This window comes from Mus pahari, chromosome 2 (assembly GCF_900095145.1).
Source record: "Mus pahari chromosome 2, PAHARI_EIJ_v1.1, whole genome shotgun sequence".
Lineage (NCBI taxonomy): Eukaryota > Metazoa > Chordata > Mammalia > Rodentia > Muridae > Mus > Mus pahari.
This window is the reverse complement of record NC_034591.1, coordinates 155,186,528-155,202,603: the sequence shown is the minus strand read 5'-3', so window position 1 is coordinate 155,202,603 and position 16,076 is coordinate 155,186,528.

The following is a 16,076-nucleotide window of genomic DNA, read 5'->3' as shown; positions in this document are numbered from 1 at the left end:
GATGCACACCATTTAACAAACACTTGGAAAGCAGGGTCTCTGATTTTGAGGCCAGCCTTGTCTACATGGCAAGTTCGAGGCCAGCCAGGGCTAAACAGCGAGCCCCTGTCTGAAAAGAACAACAACACAAAGCTGTAGATCAGTGATTGAGGGTTTGTTTGTTTTTTAAAATCATTTACTTTTATTTATTTATTTATTTATTTATTTGGTGTTTTAAGTCAGAGTGTCACTCTGTAACTTTGGCTGGCTTTGAACTTGAAATGATCCTCTCTCTTTAGCTTCCCGAATGATGATGTTGGAGGTGATCTTCAAAAACTGTGTGTGATGACACGGGTCTGCAGTGGTAGCATCTTAGTCTCGGAGGCAGACGGATCAGAAGTTAAAGCAAGTACAGGCTAGCCTGGGCTAGCCTGGGCTACTGCCTCAGTCACTGTTCTGCTGCTGAGAAGAGACACCACAAGCATGGAAACCCTTATAAAAGAACCCCTTCAGCTGGGGCTTGTTTATGGTTTCAGAGGTTTGGTTTTTTTTATCATGACAGCACAGGCTGGAGGGGTGGCTGAGAGCTTTATATCTGGACCTGAAGGCAGCAGGAAGAGAGAGCCATTGGACCTGGCTTGAGATTTTGAAAACCCCAAAGCCCACCTCCAGTGACATATTTCCTTCAACAAAGGCCACACTGCCTTATCCTTTCAAATAGTGCTACTCCTTCGTGACTAAGCATTTAAATCTCTGAGCCTCTGGGGGCCATTCTCATTCCAACCACCATAGCTACATAAGAACCCCGCCTCGGAAACAAACAACGATCACAAAAAACAGCTTGAAGGAGCTCACATCTGGGCCCCTGAACTTGTTTAAATTAAAACCTTTCCTTTCCTTGACAGGCAATGTGGCACAAACCTTTAACGCTAGCATTTGGGAGGCAGAGGCCACCCTGGTCTACAAAGTTTGTTCTAGGGTCAGCCAGGGCTACACAGAGAAGCCCTGTCTTTCAAAACCAAAACCAAACCAAACCACTCTCCCCTCCCGCCACATGCACTTTTTTGTTTTTGCTGGTCAACAGAGCTCCAAAGCTCCAACTGTCTGATTCTATCATAGGTACCCACGGTTTGTGAGCACCCAATGTGGATAGAACCTGGGTCCTCTGGAAGAGTAGCTGTTAATCACTGAGCCACTCCTCCAGCCCCAATGCAATTATTAATTTTTAAATGATTTATTTACTTTTTTTGTTCATTAATATTTTGTGTCAGATCCCCTGGAACTGGAGTTACAGACTGTTGTTTGCTGCCATGTGGGTACTGGGAATTGAACCTAGGTCCTGTGGAAGAGCAGCCAGTGCTCTTAACTGCCAAGCCATCTCTGCAGCCCTGCAATTATTAATTTTTAAAAAGATGCACACTGTTCTTTTGCTGGTTGCATTTGAAACAGGGTCTCACATAGTCCTATTGGCCTAGAGTTCACTGCATAGCTGAGGAGGACCTTGAGTTCCTGACAGTGGAGTGTAACACGTCTACAAGGCACTGCTTTCTTAGACAAGCTCCATTCCCCATGCCCGTTCCCCCAGCACTCCACTCCTCCAGGATCCAGTCTGTTCTTCAGGCCGTACATGTTCTTGGCTCTGTGCTTCCAGGAATTTCTGCTGGATTGACATGGCCACCGCACTTTCTGAAAGCCTCCTCTTCTGTTTTTTTTTTTTTTTTCTGTGTAGCCCTGGCTGTCCTGGAACTCACTTTGTAGACCAGGCTGGCCTCGAACTCAAAAATCCGCCTGCCTCTGCCTCCCGAGTGCTGGGATTAAAGGCGTGCGCCACCACGCCCACTCTTCTGGGTTTTATAGCACCACTTCCTTACAGTTCTCCTCCTGTTCTCTTGACACTGTTTCTCCAAACTGGTTCAGTCATCCGTGTGCATCAGTTATTTAAAGTTGTTTCAAGATGGATTCCTGAGGAATGACTCGATGGTCAAAGTGCTGCCTGCACAAGCCCGAGACTCTGAGTTTGAATCCTCCATGCTCACGTGAAAACTCAGGCATGGCACAGTGTGAACTGTAATCCCAGAGCTGGAAACAGAACCAGCAGATCCCAGGGACTTCCTGTCAAGACAGCCTTGCCAAAGGGATGAGCTCCAGGCTCAGTAAGAGAACCTGTCAAAAACTAAAGTGTAGTATGATAGAGGGAAACCATCATCAGTCTCCTGGCTCCAAACATGCACACACACACACACACACACACACACACACACACACTATTAGATCAAGGACTCAGGATTTAAAGAGCACTTTGGTAATTCTTATGAACACTAATGTCTGAGACCCATTGCCTCATAGGACCGTCATTCCCAAATCTGTTTTTCTGCCCTAGACCTCTTGCGTAAACTAGGAACCATATCTCAGAATTTCTTTTAGATATGCTTCAAATGCTTCAAACTCAACATGCTAAAAATAAGTCACTTTTCCTCCAGAAATGCAATTCTCATCCTTTTAGAGACCAAGCATGGAACCAAGTTCCCACAGCAGGAGCTTCAAAACTCCAAGAACTTGTCACCTCTATCGATACAGTTTTCTTAAAATGCTCATCTGAATACATTTCCTTCTTGCTTCAAATTGGTTTTGGTTTTGTGTTGTTTGTTTGTTTTCTTTTGGCACCAAAAGCCTAAAGAATAAAATCCTGAAACGGTTGCTTATCAGTTGGGAAGGACTTTCCTAACCGAGCTCTGCCCAGCCTACATGTTAGCCATCTAGAATGTTCTACAAAAAAAAAAAAAAAAAACCCGACTGTTTTCAACTCCGTGTACGCACTCTTCAGTCCTTAGAGTGCCCTCTTTCTGATTTGCCCATCAGTCTTCTACTGATGTTCGAATTCCTTGTTCACAAGTTCCTCTGCACTGAAGAATATAGCTCAGCTGGTAGAGCGCTCGCTCAGCCTGCAACAGCCCCCTCCTCCCCATCCCAATATCTCATAATCCAGGCATGTCCCTACACACATTGCAACCCTAGCACTCAGGAGGTGGAACCATAAGGATCTGAAGTTCAAGGTCATCCTTGGCTACATGAAGTACAAGTTCAGCCTGGGCTACTGTTACCTTGTCTTAGACAAAGCAAACAAAGAAACTGATCAATTCTGGACAGCCTGCTTCCTCCTTCATTTTCGCATGTAGTGGTGCCTACTTAATTGATACAATAATCCATATCTCTTTCTCCTCTTGATGCTTCCTAAATTAAACACTATGTTTATTCTTATCACTGTCATTCAGGAAATGTTAAATGAATAAATACTTTGATGTACTTCCATTGTGCTTTGCTTTACAAAGTACTCCATCTTTGATATTTATTTCTGTTTATGCTGCAGCAACTTGCCATGAGTCATACTGTTATCCTTTCTTAGATTTAACATTCTTAGCTTTTTATAGACTATCCCGTATAGAATAGGGAAGAAAATGGCAGAGACCAAAGAGCAGCATAGAAGCATCTGAAAATAGCTGCTTCCATGACACTATCTACCTGGTTTCAAGTATACTAAAGATGTGTAGCCGTTTTGAATGACACATTGAAGAGTAGAGAGAGTTTGGCATGGTTAGCTCGTTAAAGAGATCTATAGAGACTTTCTTGGAGAAGAAATTCTTCCTGGAGAAAGTGATATTGATAAAAAAAAAAAATACGTCGTAGCTAAAAAGAAATTCAAATACTACATAAAAAAAAAAATGAAGTCAGTAAATGTAAAACCACTAAAGACATACATAACCATGAGAGAAAAATTTATCATATCTCATGCTGTTAAGGAGTTTTACATTACTACAGTGTAAGTACCTCAGACAATTGACCTATGTTATGGTTTGCAACATTAATGTTCACATAGACCCATGTGTTTAAACACTTGGTATCCAAATGTTGAAGCTACTTAAAAAAAAAAAAAAAAAAAAACTGCGCATGTATGTGTGTGTGTGTGTGTGTGTGTGTATCATGTGTATGCCTAAGGAGACCAAAAGAGAGTGTCAGATGCCCTCGTGCTGGAATTACAGGTGGTGGTACGCTACTAAATCTAGATTCTGGGAACCAAACACCTAAACGCTCGAAGAACAACCAACTAACTTTTTAACTGCTGAGCCATTTCTGCAGCTCCCGGGCAATGCCAATATGAAGAGTGTGGAGCCTTTACTAGGTGGAACCTCACTGGAGGAAGTGAATCATGAGGGCCAGCCAGTGCATTTGCATAAGCAGGCTCCACCTTCCCAGCTGCTCTCTGCTTTCTGGCTGCCAACGCAATGTGAAGAGCCTTCCCGGCTTCCACAGTCCTGCCTTCCTGGCTGTGATAAACTGTTTCCCCTCAAACCTCGACCCAAAGCAAACCCTTCCTCCCTTGAGTTGATGCTGCTCAGGTGTTTGGCCATAGTAGCTAGGAAAATAATTCAACTTGTAAGAAGAATTTTTCCAGCGCAACAGTGTGTAGACTCATTACTTGAGACTCTGCTGGGGGTCTGGACAGAAATGGAGACTACTTACAGAGGTGGGGGTGAGGGATGTGGAAGAACAAAATGCCCACCCACAGCATGAACCAGGAAACAAAGGAGAAAAACTAGATGGGTCACGGGCACATCCCCAGTGACATAAGAACCTCTCACATAGGTCTGTTAACCATGGATCTACTGCCTGCCTGCACTGCCCAGGCCCCAACAAAGCCTTTAATACAGGGGTTTTTGAAGGACTTAGTTGGACTCTTTATGGCACATGCCCTAGGCACATAGGACAGATGAATGAGATTGTCTCTTCCTCTGTCATCACTAGCGCTATTCCTATTACACGGTCACTATCTAAACAGACTACTGCACTTTAGTGGTCTCCATCACTGCTTGTTTAAAACAAAATGTTTTCCCAGCTGACAATTCAGTTTTGTAGAAAATTATATATGTTCATGTTTCTACATATGCATTTACTCTTTAACCAATTTCCAGCTCAGTGTTTAAGTCAGCTATAGGTGGAATTCCATGACCAATAATCTAAAATAGACTGTTTATAGGTAATTGTAATATAAAGTTAAAAAAAAAAGAAATGAAAAATGTAATGCCAGTGCAATTTTTTTTTTGCATTTGTATTCAACAATATTTAGCATATGAATGAATCACAAAGGAGCAGCAGAGTAATTATGGGGGAGGGGCGGGGCCTCCTTACATAGCTCTTGCTTTGTTGTGATTTGATTTGATTTTTTTCCTTTGCTGCACAGGGATCAGTGCGGAGGAATATCGAACTCGGAACCTTACATATGCTAGACAAGAGCTTCGCCACCGAGTCAGACCCAAGCAGCCCCAGGCTTTTCTGTTTTGGATCCAATTCTTACAGCAGAGTACTTTTGGACTCAGAAGTGTCTTATCAGCTGAGTTTCTAATCTGAGAACCATTTGTGTTTGAGCTAAGAACATCGAGAGAAAGTTATGAATGATTATAATAGGAAAGGTGAACGAAGGGGGCAGAGAGTACGAACCCTATTGCGTTTCAAGTCATTCTCTGCAGTGCTATTCCGGGTAACAGGCGAGGACTCAGGTTGAGCCACATGGACCGCCTTGGGCCTAAGCCTTGCTTGTTGGGGACATGACCTTCCAGACCAGGTGATCTAGGGAACAGAATCCCCGGCAGCAGGGATCTAGGAGATAGCAAGAGCTAGAGAGCCAGTGCGCTCTGCTTCCAAAGCTTGCTACTCTGGGACCAGCGCTACAAATACAGAGAGTGGGTAAGACTCACGCTGTACTTTTTACTAAGGCATTTTAAGGAAGTTATTTATTTATTTATTTGGCAATTGTGATCAAAGAATGATTTTTAACTGCTATAACTGTCATTGCACTTATCATTGACAAAATACACTTTTTCTAAGTTTGACAGTTATATTTAGCATGATGATCATCAGATGAGATTCTAAATATTGATAAAACTGTAAGAGTCACTTGTGTTCATTAGCAAAAAAGATGTGTTAAATATTTTGATAGCTGACAAAGTAATCTGTATACTATTATTCTGTGGCACCTTGGTTATGTTTGCTCAGAGACCCCGCATCTGAAATTCTTTTACTTGTTAAAAATAATTCAGCCAGGCATGATTGTTCACACTTTTAATCCCTGCCTTTAAGGGACAAAACCAGGAAGAGCTCTGCAAGTTCGAGGCCAGTCTAGTCTAGAGAACAAGTTCCTGCCCAGCCAGGGTTATATAAAGAGTCCTTGTCTCGAAAAAGAAATCAAATAGAAAACCTTTTCATGAACCTAATTCCTGAGAAAGTGGGAGTGTAAAAACTCAGATTTTAGCCCTTAAGGCATTAAAGTCGAGTTTGGATGAGAGTGGGGAAGACAGAAACACATTTATTGTATCTCTAGTCAAAGCTATGATGCTACTCCGCTGTGGGAGGTGGAGGCTTGTAAGAAGGGCTTTCTGCTGGCACTGAGGCAATGATTAGAGAACCCGCCACAGAGGAAGCGGCAACTGAATCCTGTTGATAATTAACATTGTTTCTACGCATAGTACTTGAAGTTAGTAAATTATACCATGAGCTAACTCCTTTCTGCTCCAGCTCACTCACAGTGTTGTCTGTAGGTTGAAAAGCTTACTCAGGGTGTTGTCTACAAGATGGAAGGTCTGTTACCATGCTGGGAAGAAATTGCGTTTACCTCAGCATCTGAGATCTCTATTAGATCCCTTCTGAGCTCAACACACCGATACATTGATGTGTTTAATTGCTAAATTAAATACATGTTTCTCAAACTCCTTGGACCTAGACATGAGGCCTGGGTTTAGGTTCCTATGTAGAAAAACAGAGACTGGGAGATTAAGAGGGGTTTCCTGCTTCTCTCTGTCGGCTGGCTGCTCAGGACATGAGTGCGTGACTTCAGCTCTTGGATGACAGAAGACAAGGCTCATCCTGAGGATGATAGAACAGAGACTTGGATAAGGCAGGCCACAAAAAATTTTCAGCTTCACTGGACAGAGGTAGCACACAACTTTAATCCTAGCAATGGCAGAGGCAGAGGCAGAGGCAGGTGGATCTCTGTGACTTCAAGGTCTACAGTGTGAGTTCCAGGATAACCAGGGCTACATGGAGAAACCTTGTCCAGGAAAACAACAAAGCAAGCAAACAACAACAAAACAAAACAAAGCAAAAACAAAACAAAACACCTTTCAGCACCAAGGCTAACACAATAGAAGTCAATTCCAGAATCCCAAACTAGGAGAAATCAGTTGTTTCCATGAAACTATCCCTCCTGGGAGACATTTGCTACTCTCCCGGCATTATCTGGTCTATGGTCTTGTTTCTTCACTCTCTGGTTCTCAGTGAAATGCTTAGCACCTGTTATGTGCTCAAAAATATTTTTACTGAGTGAATGAATCCGGACAGGTACCTTAAAAAGCACAGAGGTAGAGTTGACTACAGCAACTCCTCAAGAGTTTCTTAGATTTGGAGGATGTTCTCAATGCTCGCCTTGATATTTTCTGAGGGCAAGGCAGACGTGTAGGTGTAGTTCTTCCATACAGATCATTCTTTAATAGCTTTTACATCTTTACGTATTTATTTATTTAATCTTTTGAGTCCGGTTAGCATTGTCCTGATGTGCACGGACTTAGGATCATTCACTGGGATCTGAAGAATGCACCAGTGGCCGAGCCTTTAAAGAGTGACAATCACTGGCAGTTATCAACCACCGGTAGCTTCTTAGATGGGGGTGGGGCCACAGGAGCCCCTCCCCTCTCAGTCCTTGAATTTGCCTTTTGGTATCTCAATTGGAAACCAAGTAGTAATCAATGGTTAGTGGAGCTGGCTGTCGTGGCGGGGCACTTCAGGCCAGCCTGGACTGTCTAAACTTTTGGGCCAGCAAGATGGCTCAGTAGATAAATGTGCTTACCGTTTAACCCTTAAGATCTGAGTCTGATCCCTTGAGCACTTGGCAGAGCAAGAGAGCTCTCTGTTAAGCAATGCCTTCTGATTTTCAAATGTGTAGAATGGTATGTACACACTAGTACTTACAAATACACACACATACACACACACACACACACACACACACACACACACAGGGATACCCACACGTACATGTAGATTAAGAATTTTTTTCAAAATCTACTTTATTCGGGTTCTTATACTCATTAACCTCCCTTCTAACCCACTGACCAGAGCCGTAGGGGAAGACCAAAGTTAATAGGAAGTGGGTGTTGTGAGCCTGTTTAGAAGTAATTCCTTGGGGGTGATTCTACCCTTTGTAGTCAGGATTGCAGCAGCCCAGTTCAATAGCAAACACTTAACACAAATCAGTACCAGCACAGGATCAAGCAGGGAAGTGCAACCCTGTAACAGACCGCAGGAGTCATCAGAAGGGCCCAGCATCGGCTGGAATACCACGAGAAGAAGTGAAGACCAGCTAAGACCAGCGAAGAGTTGCTCTGTGTAGCGATCTGAGAGTATCCTCTCACTGTTAGCAGGAGTTCATTTATGTTCTTTCAAAATGTCACGTGCCCTCTCACAAGACAGCTTCCAGAAAAACATCACATGGCACAACTGAGTTGTTAAGAAACTAGAAATTTTCACTTCGTGCACACACAAATAGTCAATGAAATAAACCAAAAAGGTAAGTGGGTCTTCCGGGCCACCGTGATACTCTGTAATCTCCACAGACTGCATTTTGTCAATATATTCCTGAATTACTGTAAACAGAAAACAGAACTGACAGAAAACTCAAACCAAAAGTGACACTTCCAGAGACTGCCCAGAGGATGCGTTTACTTCTGTCTACCCAGCTCTCAGGGTCAGCAATGGAATACCAACGTTCCAGGGAATACCAACGTTCCAGGGAATACCAACGTTCCAGGACTACCAAGTCTTCGCAAGGACATCCTCACCATTCAACTATCAATAGAGGAAAGATGCTATTGTCAAGAAGAATTCTATCATGTGGTTTGCCCTACCTTTAATGGAGCCCAAGTGGTAAACTAAAAGACATTTTTTTAAGCACTTCCTAGTTGTTTCAGACCATAGCATGACAATGCCTTTTATTAAACGCTGTAAGATGCAGCAAAAGGCATTAGACTCAGAGACCTAAGCTCTAACATCTTGAAATAGCTTGAATTGCTCGGATTGAAATGTTTTAAAATAGAGATGGCATTTTTCTAAAGGAGAGAAGAAAAGGTAATTTAGATTAGTAGTAATTTGCATGCTGTTCTCATCTCTGGGCAGCTTGCTGTGTTTGCCCCTCTGTAGTCCATCATTTATTTTCATAATGATTACTTAAAAAAAAAAAAAAAAAAAACCTGGGGTGGCATTTGTTCCCTTCTGAAACATTGTATATAAAAAATTGTCCTCTGTGAAGATATCCTTAATTTGAGGATGGATATGAGGTATTTCTGAAATGGTTCAAAGAAGAGAAAGAAAAAGCTAGGGCTTGGGGGAGGGGTACCGGGGGGAGTAGCAGGGCACTGGGAAAGGGGGCTAGGCGGATAGTTCAGTTGGTAATGTGCTTGCAAGGACCCAAATTCTAGCCCCCACTCAGGACCTACAGGAAATGGTGTGGTGCCGCAGGCTTTTAATTCTAACAGTGGGGAGGGGCAGAGACAGGGCCATCTCTGTAGCTTGCTAGCCAGCAAGCCTAGTTTAGTTGGTGCGCTCCAGGCCACTGAGAGACCCCTGTTTCTAGGATGGGGACCATATTCCTGAGGATGATAGCCGAGATTGCCCTCTGTACACACACACACACACACACACACACACACACACACACACACACACACGGAGAAAGTGGGTGGAGACAGAAGAAGAAGGAAAAGGAGGAAGAGGAGGAGGGGGAGAGGAAGGGAAAGGAGAGAGAAAGAAAGGTAGAGAAAAGAAGATAGGGAGAGAGGGAGTGTAGTTTTGTGTCAACTGCCCACAGGCTGGAGTTATCACGGAGAAAGGAGCTCAAGTTGGGGAAGTGCATCCATGAGATCCAGCTGCAAGGCATTTTCTCAATTAGTGATCAAGGCGGGATGGCCCCTTGTGGGTGGTGCCATCTCTGGGCTGGTAGTCTTGGGTTCTATAAGAGAGCAAGCTGAGCAAGCCAGTAAAGACCATCCCTCCATGACTTCTGCATCAGCTCCTGCTTTCTGACCTGCTTGAGTTCCAGTCCTGACTTCCTTCAGTGATGAACAGCAATGTGGAAGTGTAAGCTGAATAAACCCTTTCCTCCCCAACTGCTTCTTGGTCATGATGTTTTGTCCAGGAATAGAAACCCTGACTAACACAGGAAGAGAGAGATCAAAATACCCAAATGATTTTTCAGTCTTTCAGATTTTCTGTCCAAAACCCTCCTTTATAGGAACTGCATTAGACAATTCTCTCGTTTTAGACCTAAAACGTTTGTTATCAGAAGGAGAGTCGTGTGTGTCCATGCCTCTGACCCACCCCCCCCACCTCCACTTTCTGGTTCTGCTTGCGTATTTGAAGGTCAATATTATGGCGCTACAGCAACCCGTGGAAGCCAGCGCAATTCTGTGGCAGATTTAGCAGGCGTGGGTGGAGGACCTATGCTGGAGAGGGGGAGAGAGGGCAGGTGGTTAGAGCAAGCAGACTCTCAAATTCCCTGATACACTCATGCAACGTTCAAAGAAAACAATTAAAATAGAGAAGCCGGAAACTGGTCATGTTCTCTGTGTCTCCATTCACAAGACAGGGATGAGATGCAGGACCAGCACAGTATGAAAATGTTGGAAACTTTCTCGAAACACATTAACTATTTCAAGACTGTGACAAGGCTGCCCTCACTCAGTTGTCCCCTGAGCTTAGAGCCCTGCTGACCAACCACGAAGCATTCAGGTCCCAACAGGTCAGACAGGTTAAAATATTTGCCCAGGGGGATCTAACTGGTTAGGACCACAGCTAGTCCACGATTTTTCATTCCTTTCTTTTTTCTTTCTTTCTACATTCTATTAATTCTCACAATTAGATTAAGGCATAAATACTTATTTTTCATTCTTTAGGATTTATTAAACAGACTTTGGGACAGGGAATGTAATAGTAATGAAAGAAATAGATATAATTTTCTTTTTTTTTAAAAAAAAAGGTGTGTGTGTGTGTGTGTGAGTGTGCATTCTTGCCTGCATGCTAAGGCATGTCTGTGGAGGTCAGAAGACAAGTAGGGAATTTCCATCATGTGAGTCTTGTGGTGGATCACATTAGGTCATCAGAATTGGTGATAAGTAACATTTTTTTGATAGTTTGTTTGTTTGGGCTTTTGTTTTGTGTTTTGTTGTTGTTTGTTTGTTTTTGAGATAGGCTCTCTCTGTGTAGCCCTGATTGTCCTGGAACTCACTGTGAAGGTGGACTAGGCTGCTTTGGAATTTACAGAGATCTGACTGCCTCTGCCTCCTGACTGCGGGCATCAAAGGTGTATACCACCTCACCCAGTTGTGGCAAACATCTTTACTGCTGAACCATCTAGAAGGTTCTTAAACATACATGCATATATGTGTGTGTGTGTGTGTATACATACATATATACATACATATATATATACAGATACATACACATGTATATACACACAGATACATATATATATATATATACACACAGATACATACATATATACATATATATAAATATACACAGATACACATGGATACATATACACATATATGATTTATTGATTTATTTATTTATTTTCACTATATAAACCAGGTTGGCTTAGAACTCACAGAGCTCCACCTGCCCCTGCCTCTCTAGTGATGGCATTAAAAGTCTGTGTTACTATGCCTGGCTCTAAAATTTTATATATGACATTTGCTGGTTTTGTTTTTGTTGTTTAATTTTATTTGCTTTGGAAAACTGTGTTTGGATGCTTTGCCTGCATGTATGCTTTGCCTGCATGTATGCTTGTGTACCCTAAGTCTGCCCCAGTGCTGAAGGATGCCAGAAGAGCCGGTCAGATTCCCTGAAACTAGAGTTTCAGACAGTTGTAAGCTGCCTGCTGGGGACTGGTAGATCCAGGGAGTGAGCCTGGGTCCTCTGGAGGATCAGCCAGTACCTTTAACTGCCGGGCCATCTCTCAGGCCCAAAGTATTTTTTCAGACTGATTTAAGTATGGGCTTGGGAGATGGCTCAGCAGTTAAGAGTGCTAACTCTTCCCAGGGGGCCTGAGTTCATTTCTCAGCACTCATACTGGGTGTCTCACAACTGCCTGTAACAAGTCCTATTCCAGGGGACGTAGTCTCTGACCTCAAGGGACAGCACTCATGTGACCCTGTGCTCACTTGTATACATACCACACAGGCACAACTATGTGCAAGTATTTTAAAATAACAGAAAGATGTTTTAGAAGTTACAGCTTAACATATACCTATTAACATTAATGTCAAACTTCAACTTAAGAATTATCAATCTATCTCAATCTATCTTATGGTTGGTGATGTAACTCGGTGGTAGAGCCCTTACCTAGATTGTACAAGTCCCTAGGTTCAGTCTTAAGGGCTGAAAGGAAAAGAAAGAGGAAAGGAAGAGGAGAGAGAGAGAGAGAGAGAGAGAGAGAGAGAGAATATCCAAAGAGAAAATTTCAGAGCTAAGTCTGATTACAAAGTGGAAAAAGCCGGGAAGGACATGTAACGTGCTGCTAAACAAACATTTAAAAGCGCATCAATATTTTTCATCTAAAAAATTGCAAGTGTATAGCATAGATCCTCAAGTGTAAGTGATTACATACATGTCTTATAGCAGCAGCTCCCGGGTCCCATGTTAGCTTCCTAGACAGTATGAGAAGCACTAGTAGCCAGTCACATCCTTGGTATGATTCACCCATTAGACTCACAGTTGACTGACTGCTTATCTGTTTTATCCGTTCCATTCTTACTTATTCCAAACCGACATGACATGACACCACACACCACACTAGTTCCATCAATTATCTCCAGTGAGCTTCATCTGCCTAGACTTGAGTGATCTGTGAAAGTTTCAATTTAGCATTCACAGGTATCTCTGAGGGTCTGGGGGATGTAGCTCAGATGGTAGAGAGATTGCCTCCTGAGCTGAAGCCCAGAGTCAACCTCTGAGCAAGGCAGAAATCAGGTGAAGTAGCACACACTGATAATCCCAGGAGGCAGAGGCAGGAGGATTAGGAGTTCAAGGTCATCCTTGGTTTCATAGAGAGTCCAAGGTCACTCTGACAACAGGAGACTCTGTCTCAAAGGTAAGTAAATAAATGAATAGCATAGGGAAGCCAGGTGAGATAATGATACTTACACTTGATGGTGAGAGGCAGGAGGGTGATGCTCTTCCACAGGACCCTGGTTCTAATCCCACCACCCACCTAGCAGCTTTCAACTCTCTGTAACTCCAGTGTCAGGGGATCTGATGCCCTTTTCTGGATTCTGCAGGTACTGCATGCACACGCGGCACAGACATACTTGTGGGCAAGACATCCATACATATAAAATAAATAAGTTTAAAAAAAAAAAAAGAATTTGCTGGGCAATGGTGGTACATGTCTTTAATCCCAGCACTTGGAAGGCAGAGGCAGGCAGATTTCTGGGTTCGAGGCCAGCTTGGTCTGCAGCATGAGTTCCAGGACAGCCAGAGCTACACAGAGAAACTCTGTCTCAAAAAAAAAAAAAAACAAAAACCAAAAAAACAAACAAACAAATAAAAGAATTATTTTTGCATTTGTGAAATCTCTTGGCGTAGGAGTTAGAGGTAGAAAGATGACTTCAAGTCTGAAGCCAACTGAGTGTAAAGTGATTTCTAGGCCAGCTAGAGATACATAGAGGGAACTTGTCTTAAAAAAAATTAAATTATAATAAAGTCTTCTTTTGCTCTTGTCTTCTAATTCTTTTTTTTCCCAAGGGTCATATTATTATTTTTAATTATGTTTGTGGCCAGGGTAGCGGGTGATGTAACTTCAGGCAGTACCTGATGAGGGCAGAGGTGTCGTGGTCCCTGGAAGTAGTTTTGAACTACCTGGTGTGGGTGGTGAGACTCGAACTTTGGTCCTCTCAAGTTCAGCGCATGCTCTTAAGTGCAGGGCTACCTCTCAAGACCTTTGGCTTCTAATTCTAACATTCCCCAGATATTGACTATCATTAATGCTGCCTGCCTTCTCGCTATAGCCCGAGGCTCCCTGCCCTTCAAAGCGTCCTGCCTTTCAGAGTTAATCCTTCCCTCTCCACATTTCCAAACATAGCCAGCAACTGATTGGTTCCTTTGTAAGTTCATATTAAGGTGTGAATTGCTGGCAATCCACCTTAAAACTCTGAAAGGAGATTGATTACTAATAAAAAGCAATCCAATTAACAAAGTTTCAGGCAGGGGGCAGATGTTTTAGGATAGAGGGAATCATTTGACAGCTTGTGGGTGGAATTAAGCCGTCTAGCCATCTGTCTTGTGTTAGGTTTAAGAACCTCACAGGCACTGTCCCTCTTAGCCCCTCCTTGTCACCACTCCTCAAGATGTGCTACCAAATGTGTGTATGCCATGTCTCGGGTCATCCCTACACACCCCCACACCCACACACACACACATCCCACTCTCAGCTCTGTTCTGGGAGTTGGACCAGTGTCCTGTTGACTTATTGAGTCTAGCTCCTGTGTCCTTAAGTCTTTTTTTCTCAGCTCTGCTCTTGAAAACCACTTTGGTCCTAGCTGCAGTTAGCAGAAGTGTAGTAGGATACTTGTAATCTATCATCTCATGGTAATGTAATCTACATTTCACAGTTTCAGTTCTTCCTTACAGCAAGCTCAGAAATGTTTTTGTTCTCTCTCTCTCCCAGGACCCCTAACATGCAAACACTCTGTGACCAGCACTTTCAGCCACACTGAGAAAATAGTGACTTTCCCCCTCCTCCGTGGTACTGAAGCTGGGAGGTTAGAGAATGGGTTGAGAGACCAGGAGAAGGACAGAAGCCATGACAGAAAGAGGAGAAATAAATGGTATGGAAATAGCTGATCCAGAAAGACTTACCTTATCCTGTTGATAACATTTAAAATGTATTTTAAATTTAGTATGTATGCGTGTTTTCCTGCATGTATGTCTGTGTACCATGCTTGTGTCTGGTTCCCCCAGAGGCCAGAATGCATTTGGATCCCCTGGAACTGAAGTTAAAGATGGATCCACGTGGCAATCAAACCCAGATCCTCTGCAAGAGCAAAAAGTACTCTTAGCCGTTAAGCCACCATTCCAGCCGGCCCTCTCTGCTGATAATTTTTACTCTGGGGAACTACATTAAATGAATATACCAAGTTACACGTGATCTCTCAGGAAAGACGGAAGGAGACCAACTGCGAACCCCCAAATTTCAAATACACACTTCCAGAAGTGGTGAGCCACATGTTTCGCTGTACTTCTTACAGAGAGGCAGGATTTCCAAATGGTTAAGTTTTAAAAATTACATTTCTAAGTTTATTTAATGTGTGTGTGAACGCACACACTCAAGCATGTGGCCACACTTAGGCCATAGAGCACACGTGTGTAGCTCAGAGGACAATGTGGACAAAAGTTCCCGGAGAGAAACCGCCCTTCCAAACAGAAACCTACTCTGAGGATGATTGACTGATTAGAGAAGTTGGAATGTTGCAAGTCCAGAACCTAACTACCTCAGGCCATCCTTATCTCTCTTAATAGCTGGGCACGGCCATCCTCTGGGCCTGGCCTGACAGCTTTGTGACCATCAGGTAAATTATTTGGATTGCACAGAGTCCTAACTTCCTTCTCATGGATTAACTTAGTAGACCACTGGCTTCTGCCCGTGCAAAAACTATCTTTTGATGGCCTCTGAGGCCTATAATATGGACTTCCACACTACTAGAATATATACTTCTAATATTTCCATTGACATGTTTAAAAACTGTCTTGAGCACTTGGGAGACAGAGGCAGGTAGATTTCTGAGTTTGAGGCCAGCTTGGTCTACAGAGTGAGTTCCAGGACAGCCAGGGCTACACAGAGAAACCCTGTCTCAGAACAAAACAAAAATCAACCAACCAACCAAAAAACTGTCTTGAGTCATTACTTTTTGTTCTTTTACTTTAAAAACTTCATGAAGGGAATGGAAGATGTCTCTGTGGTTAGGCATACTGGCTGCTCTTTTTTTTTTTTTTTTTTT